The following is a 7,029-nucleotide window of genomic DNA, read 5'->3' as shown; positions in this document are numbered from 1 at the left end:
CCCACTTGCTGAGCCTGTCCAGGTCAGCCTGGATCACCTGCCTGTCTTCTGGTGTGGATGCTTTTCCCCAAAGTTTGGTGTCATCAGCGAACTTGGCCAGTCCGCTTCTGACTCCAGTGTCCACATCATTAATGAAGATGTTGAACAGTATGGGTCCAAGGACAGAGCCCTTAGTAGGTAAGGACTGATTAAACAGCAGCTAACTAAGTCCTTTATTTGAACTGCTTTGCAGTTAGATGAAGCCTTTTTGATGACTCCGGAAAACCTACTCACCAGTACACCAGAAGGAAGTATATGCTTCTGCAGAGAACAAAGACTGGATGAGGCTGAAGAGTTCAGAAGACAATTAGGCATTGAATCAACAGATCCTGTTACAAGTCGTGAACATAAAGTCTTCATGAAGTCTCTTGTTTGCATTTCCTTTTATGGCATAAGGAAATACTGTTTGAGGAAGAGACTTTCTGACCTATGCTGGGGGTGCACTTTTGACCTAAGGAGTCAAGAAGCCCACAAATATGTTACTTGGTTAGATGAAAACATAAATCAAATAATTCAGGAACTTTGCCAGGAAATATGTCTTGATAGCATTTTCAATGCTGTTATAACTATTGGGTTTGCCAGGAACATTCTCAGAATTACTGAGAAACATTTAATTCAGGTTAGAGAGCTTCTAAATATTGTGTATTCTGCAGAAGATCCTAATGCTGCCCTTCATGATTTGATCACTGAGGAAGATAAAATGTTCATACCCCATATTGAATGCCTAATTGGCACTAGAGATTATAAAACCCTGCTTAAGAGAAGGGCTTAGCAAAAACTGTTTAAAATGGGAGGATTTATATCTTTTGCTGATCTTGGTGGGAGGCTGGGGGATGTGAGGTTGTAAAGCAGATCAACAGTTTTCTACATCTAATGTAGATTAGTATTTGCTTTAGTGTCTTGGATCTCTAATCACATACATATAGGGGTTTTTTAAAGATAAAACCAATGAGACTTAATGGTCACTAGAAATAATTAAAAAACCCTTCTTAGGAGAAGGGGTAACAAAATAAACTAGTAAATATTATAGAAGTTTTTGATGGAAATAAAGACTGAATTTTAAAATATATATTCTCACAGCTTTTGTATGGTATGAGGGTGGTGGGGGGTGTGTATTATAAAGATAAACCAGACCACAAAAAAAAAAATAGATGACCAGTGTGTTCAGAGCTTTTCATATTTTAAGACTAAAGGAGTTATCTTTTACCAAGAGGCCTGTTGTAAAGATAAGGCCGACAAGGATTAACGATCACAGGAAATGATAAAAAACCACTTCTTAGAAGAAGGTTTAACAAAATAAACCAGTAAATATTGTAAAGGTTTCTGATGGAAATAAAGACTGAATTTAAAAATATATATTCTCACAGATTGTGTATGGTATGGGGTGGCGGGTGTGTATCATAAAGATAAACCAGATCAAAAAAAAAATTAATAAAAAAAAGCTGACCGGTGTGTCCAGATCTCCACATATTTTAAGACTAAAGGGGTGGAGTTGTCTTTTAGTGGCGACTATTTTGAAACAGTTATATTTTACTTTATACATACACTACCTTCCTTACTGTATTATTTAATTTTTTAATACAGAGGACTTATTGTATAATTTCATTTATATTACAGAGAGCTTATCAAGTAGGGAAGCCCCATGCAATTTTACTACAGCAAGGTAAAAAATATATTAAAATGATGGGTTATTTGTGGCTGCGTTAATATAATCAGACTAAGTTATAACAACTGTTTGTAACTGTTTGTTTTCAAAAAGAACCTCTTCTTCTAAAATAGAAAAGCAGAACAAACACATACAGTCATGTTTTTATCCAGTAATAAAAGGTAATTTTTCTGAAATCAGCTTTTGAAACTTTATGTGTTTCTTGTGGGAAGAGAAGCTGTGTGTAGGGGTTAAGCAAATTTTAAATTTGTAGTGTGTGAGGAAAGTGAATTCTCAATGCTGAGATGTAAATTATATATTTCCTAAGTAATCACTGTCTTAGAATGAACTACTGGGTTCAGAAGATTCCCTGTGCTTGAACAGAGGACGTACTCACGGTTGTTCTCACCCTTGCAAAGCTTTATTTAAGCCTACTCGCAGAGGCAGGCAATAGGACAGAGCAGAGAGGATGATCACTTCACATCGGCTCTAGGCAGCAGCCGCCACCCCGCATAATTCCCCTGACCCTGGAGTGTCTCGATCCCGGGGATGCGATAGCCTGCTCCGGGCTCTGCGCAAGTCAGGATTCTTGCCAGAGTTTGAGGAACTACCCATAACTTAAGAATGTACAGTTTATATAGTTTGGAGTAAATAACATTATCTCGAACTAGGGATTTGGTTATCTCAAGCTATGAATTTGGGGATGAGTCGTGATTCAACACACCTGGTGTTTACCACAATCCGCTGTATTACAACATTCTACTATCTAGGTTCATGGTTTGGTCACTCTCACAGAGCAAAAAGCTACATGCTATAATACCGGCCTACTATGGAGTCAGCATACAAAACTCTTGCTATGAGCATTAAGCAAAGCCCTTACTATTACAATCACATGTACCACTCCTGAAGAAGAGAGGGGGCCTGGGCAGAAACCTCTAAAAGCACGAGCGAAAAACCCAGAAATGCTCAGCCTGCAGATCATAACACCCAAGGATCAGAAGACCACCAGGACAGAACAGAAGGGTATGGTTCCTCAGAGGAAAACAAGCCACATAGCTCTGAGAAAACCATATGTAAAAAGACAAGGATTCACACCCCCAAAACAGGTGATATGGACCCCATGAATAAGAAACCCAGGACTGGTTGCTCACACAATTTAGAGAAAGAGGAGAGTCTTTTTCCTTTTTTAAAAGATCATGATTGTGAAAAAGAGAGGGGGATTCGTATACATCTCAGAAAAAGTGTGCAGAGCGCTTTGAAAGATCATGATTGCTATCAGAGCAAAAGGGTAAATTTTACTCAGAGAGGAGGTAGTCTGTGTAACTCGGACAGCAATAGTGGCCTGTATCATAAGAGGGGGAGTCATGGTAAACACGGGGGTAAGAATGGGTGGCGAACCAGCAAGTGGCTCGCGGAGTGAAAAGTAAGGGCCTTGTTAAAGAGGAGCGTGGGGAAGGCTAAATAAAGGTTGAGAAAAAATAAGAGATCCCCTAGTACTGGCACTTTAGAAGGCCACTCAAATGCTTCCCCTCTTCCCAGGCCTGACCCTTCACCAGAACCCATGGAGCCTGAGAGAGGGGGTGAAGAATATTATTTAGGAAGTCCTTTAGAGGGTCCCTCAAATGTACCCCAGCCTCCCAGACCTGACCTTTCACCAGGACCCGCAGAGCCAGAGGGGGGAGATGGTGATTACGATTTAGGAAGGCCTTTAGAAGGCCCCTCAAATGTTCCCAGGCCTCCCCCATCACCAAGACCTGAAGGGTCAGAGGGTTGGGATAACGAATCTGGTGTAGAAGACAGTTTAGAGGACCCCTCTAGTGCCCCCTGGTCTTCTGAGTCAGCAGAGGATGTTTTACCGGAGTGCAGGTGAGAAGGCAAGAGTGGTCTGTAGCCAGGTTTGGAGGCATGAGGTACACTGAGGAGTTCCGTTTTGTGAATTTGAAGCATGTACTGTTACATGTGGCATACGAAGCCATAAGTCGAGGGTAGAAGAAATTGTATCAGAACTTCGCCAGAGATTCACAGGCAATGACTATGCCCAGTTACGTATTCAGGCAGATAGCATGGCAAACTGTTTATATTCTCGAGCTATTAATTTAAACAAGATGACCCCAGAGCTGGTTTTAGAGTGGTTCAGTAATCTGTTACAAAGCCAGAGAGAAATATTGCTCGATTCAACATTTTGGCTGGTTGTGGTTGTTGTGAGAGGCCGGGGAGGTGGGAGCCGTAGAGTTATAAGCTCTATCCCCTATTCCCAGATCATTGCTAAAAAAAAGTATTTAATCGACTTGAATACCTATGATACTAACCTGTGCTTTGCAGGCAGTCTGTTGGCTGTTACAAAATGTAGAGGGGCCAGAGATGTTGAACTGCTAGATGGTGCCAAAGAACTGCATAGGAAATTAGGCATGTCCATATATCAAAAGGTTATGCTCCATCAAGTACCTTTGTTTGAAGACCTTGAACAGCTTAACATTCACATAGTGATGCATAAGGAAAAAATTGGGTGGAGTTTATTTAAAACACAGGACGCACCCAGATACCCTGACACCTGTTTTCTTCTGCTGCATGGTGAACATTATTATAGTATTTTGGATGTGAAAAAGGTGTTTGGCATGAGAAATTATTGTGATCCTTGTCAGACGTTGTACAGCCATAGCCACACATGCAGGTTCTGATGTCGTCTTAGCCTGAGCCCAAACTGCTCTGAAAATGTGGGTAGGACACGGAGGTGCCCTAATTGTAAGGTGTTCTGTTGTTCCAAAGAGTGCTTAGAAAGGCATGTGGCCCTGGCCTCTGAAAGTCGAATTGAATGTCTGACTAGAACTCTGTGCGATGAGTGTAAATCTTATGTGGACAAAAAGCACGAGTGCAAAGGGTGGCAGTGCAAACAGTGTTATGGGAAAATTGCGGATGTAAACAAGCACTGGTGCTTTATGTGTCAGATTAAAGAGCCTGAAGAAGGTGAAGGTTTTTTTATGATTTTGAATGCGAGCAGGAGACAGGGATGCATGTGCCCAACTACATTTTTGCAACGGAGCTAAAGACAGGGGAAAAAAACCCTCAGAAAGCCGCAGGCAAAAACCCCAAAAAGGCTTGTAAAGCTAAACCCCAAAAGACAGAAAGCTCTTGGGAGTTTAAGGGCGAGGAGTGTCTATCTGATTTTATTAAGGTCTTTATGGATAAAAAGTTCAAGGACTACACCTTCATAGCTTACAACGCCAAAGGCTACGAAAGTTACTTGGTTGTCAGCTAGTTATTGAAGGAAAAAATGGGCATGAAACTAATCACTCAGGGCGGTAAACTCATGTGCACTGAAGTGACCAGGCTAGGCATCAGTTTCATAGATTCTTTAAACTTTTTGCCAATGAAACTTAGCAGACTTCCACAGGTTATGGGGTTTGAAGGATGTAAAGGTTATTTCTCACATTTTTTTAACATGGCAGAAAACCAAAATTATGTGGGGCCTCTCCCAAAGACGTACTACGGCACTGAAAATATGATGTCCGGTGAGAAAGGACAGTTTTTAGAATGGTATCAGAATAACTGTGATAAGACCTTTGACATGCAAAAGGAGCTGGCCTATTATTGCCAGCAGGACATAAACATTTTAAAAGAGGCCTGCCGCCTCTATAGGGACGAGATTATGAAAATGACACGGCGGGTAGACCAAGTGAAAGTAGATGGTGAACTCCAAAATGTATGCTGCACAGATCCTTTCCAATACATCACGCTGGCCTCTGTCTGCATGGCCATGTACAGGTTTATGTTCTTGGAACCACAAACCATAGCACTTCTCCCCCTAGACAACTATCACAGACAGAAGAAGAGGTTTTCAACCCCATCGATTCAGTGGCTAATGTACATTACAGAGAAAGAAAATATTGAAATTCAACATGCCTTACAGGGTGGGGAATTTTAGGTAGGCCCCTATTTTTTAGACAGCTATGCCAACATTGATGGGGAATCTACAGGGTTTGAATTTAACGGATGCTTTTTCCACCGTTGTCTCACTTGCTACAATAAGACCAGAACTCATTGACAGGGACCACCTTTGGGTTTCTGAATTATCAGGCATAACACAAGACTGATTATCTCAAGAGAGAGGGGTTTACCGTTAGGACCATTTGGGAGCACGAGAAGAGGGCTCTGTTAGAAACGGATGGGGGAGCTGGCAGATTTTTTAAACAGAACCCCACTGCCTTCTCCACTGGTGCCTAGGGATGCTCTTTTTCGGGGGAGAACTAATGCCATCTGTCTGTATTACCAAACTAAGCCTAGTGAACAAATACACTATTATGATTTTACCAGTCTTTACCCCTTTATAAACAAAATGAAGGAATACTCAACCGGACACCCTGAAATCATTCATGACAATTTCCAACCCCTGCCGAGCTATTTTGGAATAGCCAGGGTGAAACTTTACCCACTGCGAAACCTTTTTTTTCCCGTGCTACCCACCAGGGTGAACGGGATACTTATGTTCACACTGTGCCGCCTCTGCGCAGAAACAAGACAGCAAAAATGCGACCACACTGATGAAGAGAGGGCCCTCCTGGGCACGTGGTGCACACCAGAATTGAATAAAGCTATCACAAAGGGGTACACAGTAGCTCAAATCTATGAAGTCTGGCATTTTGCCAAGAAGTCTAGCACCCTTTTTTCATGGTACATAAAAATGCACCTCTGACAGAAGCAGGAAGCCTCAGGCTACTCTGCCTGGTGTACTGACCAAGAAAAACAAGAGAGATACATGGCCAATTTCTTGCGAAAAGAAGGCGTGACCTTACACCCAGAACATATCAAACCCAACCCTGCAAAGCGCCAAATAGCAAAATTGTTTTTAATTTCTTTGTGGGGTAAATTCGGTCAGAGAACCAACTTGCCCAACACCAGCATTGTTAGAGACCCCGAAGAACTCTTTGGCTACCCCTTTTCTCCCGCCTGTGAAATTTCTTCTTGCGACTTTATTGATGATGAGGCAGCCTGCATGTCTTGGAAACACGCCAAAGAACGTTACACAGTCTCTGGTAACACAAACATCTTTATAGCCTGTTTCACCACCACTTATGCATGCTTAGAGTTGTATGAGCTGTTAGACAGTTTGCAACAACGGTGTCTGTACCACGACACAGATCCTGTGATACTTGTGAGCCGTGAGGGATACTGGAACCCCCCACTAGGCAATTATTTAGGTGAGCTCCGCAGAGAAATCCCACCAGATGAACACATCACAGAGTTTGTATCGGCTGGTCTAAAAACCTACAGGTACAAGTTGTCCAGGGGAAACGTTTGCTTGAAGGTCACAGGGATTACCCTGAATGTGGCCAACAGTGAAAAAGTCA

The sequence above is a fragment of the Alligator sinensis genome, unplaced genomic scaffold, assembly GCF_000455745.1.
Source record: "Alligator sinensis unplaced genomic scaffold, ASM45574v1 scaffold15_1, whole genome shotgun sequence".
Taxonomy (NCBI): domain Eukaryota; kingdom Metazoa; phylum Chordata; order Crocodylia; family Alligatoridae; genus Alligator; species Alligator sinensis.
Note: the sequence above shows the minus strand (reverse complement) of the source record.